Genomic DNA, 2,493 nt, shown 5'->3' with positions numbered 1-2,493 from the left:
CTAATATTTTCATTTAAGTTTGAAATAACACCAACCTAAGGAAAAATAGGACTAAAGCTGCTTTATCTCGATGTTAAAGGTCCCAGCAAACTGCTCCTTCTGCTGCCAGATTTGTCTCACGCTTTGCCACAGCCACTTATTTTAGCTGCTTTCTCCCAGAACAGTTAAATGTAGGGGTGAAACTCGTGTGTTGGGTTTCAGAGGGTTTTGGCAATGTTTGTCATAGATTATTCCAGAACATAATCGCGTAGCAAAGAATATTATTGCCTTCAGAGTTTACCGATGTTTTCTGTGCTTCACCTTCATCATAAGCTTAGGATGGGAACCTGGTTAAGACATGAAAGAAACAGGAGATGAAGTTTAAAACTTGTCAGGATTTCAGTTCCATGATGAAAAAGAAAGCATATTCGTCAAGAAAGAGAAGTGCCTTTGTGTAATTTGAATGTTCAGCTTTATAAAATGAAACAATTATGTATTGACACAAATCCACAACTAACGTACCTTTTCACATCAACTAAGAAAATGTTTCAGATGTGCCAAGGACTGAAAAGACTTGAAAGACTATTTTAAAATAATCCATGCTCAGTGACAAGTTTTGTAAGATAGAAGGAAACTATTGAAGGTGTAAATTATTTGGCAGGTTGTTTTTATACCACTTAGCATGATGAGACTTCCTGCTGCATGGGCTCATTAACACCTTTGTTATTAATGTAGGTCTTCATTAATTCATACCTTTCTGTAGGGCAGACCGGAGATATAAAGGGCTGCAATTTTTACTCCATACTACCTGTGCTGAAATGAATTTATGCTGATGTATGAAAGCCTGACACATTTAAGCCAGTATGAATGCAGCAGAAGAGAAAACCCTCAGTGTCATTTGAAGTCCTAGGTTGGCTTTAGACTTTTCCTTAAAAGGCGAATGATCATCTTACAAATAATCCAGGATTAAGTCCTTGAGGAGCCCTGAGTGCCATGAGGAGGCGAGGTGTTGGGGCACTTTGTGTTGCGCTGTCTAGATCGGAGGTTCCCCGATGGAGGCCTTGCTCAGAGGTAGGTGTGCAGGTTCCCAACGGAGAGAGCCTACGCTCCAAGTCGGGAGATGTGGAAGTCAGCGAGGGTGAAGTGAGTGAGAAGCTACTGATGCTGCAGAGAGGAGCAGAGGCAAAGCCCTGGCCTTCTCAGGGAAGCATAGAATAACAGAATCGTTATGATTGGAACAGACCTTAAAGATCATCAAGTCCAACCTTCTGCATGAGCAGGCAAACATTCACACTTTCAAATTCTTACCTTTGTCCCTCTGAAAAATACCTAGAAAAATTTCAATGTAAATACTATCCTATATAGTATTTACACTGTATACTGGAAATGTCACCAATATAGGAAGAAGTGATTTTCTGTAACAAAGAAGACTATAACTAAGCTGTTGCATGAAGTAGTTGCAGCTAAGCAGGAAAGTCAGGCAGAAAGTTTCAGCCAAGCAGGACTGAGTAATTTAAGGTCAGCTTTGTAAAAGGAAACAGATCTGCTGTAAACTCAATGTTGTTCTAAACAAATATATGCAAGATGAAAAGGAATATGTTCTGCGGGATGCAGAGGCTATTAAGTGCTGACAAGTTCATCTTAGAAACAGGATTTTCAAGTCAGATAATGAAAAGCTAAGATAAGAACTCCAATTATGCTCAGATGTAAATAGTATAGACAATGCATACGTCATAGCAAAGCAATAAAACAACAAGGAGCGTGAACTTATCTCAGGCCTCTAAAAATGGTTAGAAGTAATCAGTAGCAGAGGGGGTAAAGTTCTGCGTGAACAAAATCATAATCTTAATTGCCTTTAGGAAGTTTAAACTATTTGGATTGATAAAATACAGATTATAGTTTAATGAGAGATAAGCTGTAAAAGTCCTACAATAATAAACCTTCTTAATGAGGATGCTGTGAATCTACCATTACGTATTATGGCTGTAAAGATCAAACAGCTCATAGTGAAGAGCATGAGCAGTTTTATTTTAGCAAACATTTATGATTTTGTTCTTCAGTTTCAACTCTTTCTGGACCAGCATTGGAAAGTTGTGCAATTTAAATACGAGATTCCTTTTTAAAAGTCAGTGAAATAGTGATGTGAATGGTGCTCCACATCACCCTCCCCTTCCTTTTTAATATATAGCACCACAGCGACATCAGCTTCTCCTGTATAAACGCATGGACTGGGAGGTCAGGTCTATTCACAAAAGTGGGGAGTGGAAATGATGTTAAGAGTACCAGACTGCTTTTATGTCAGAAAGTAACTTTGTCAAATTAAGACTGCATGTTTAAGTCCATGTTTGTAAATACTAAAATTAATACCTTTATCGACGGAAAGTCACTAAGCAGCACATACCGCATATACAAGCGTACGCTGTGGTATACACCTAGGAGAGAGGAACAAACACCTCTTACTCATGCATCTGATTGACAACAAACCCCTGCAAACAGCAACTGCAACCAACCATC

This window comes from Cariama cristata, unplaced genomic scaffold (genome assembly GCF_000690535.1).
Source record: "Cariama cristata isolate BGI_N322 unplaced genomic scaffold, ASM69053v1 scaffold1293, whole genome shotgun sequence".
NCBI lineage: Eukaryota > Metazoa > Chordata > Aves > Cariamiformes > Cariamidae > Cariama > Cariama cristata.
This window is presented reverse-complemented; position numbering follows the sequence as displayed.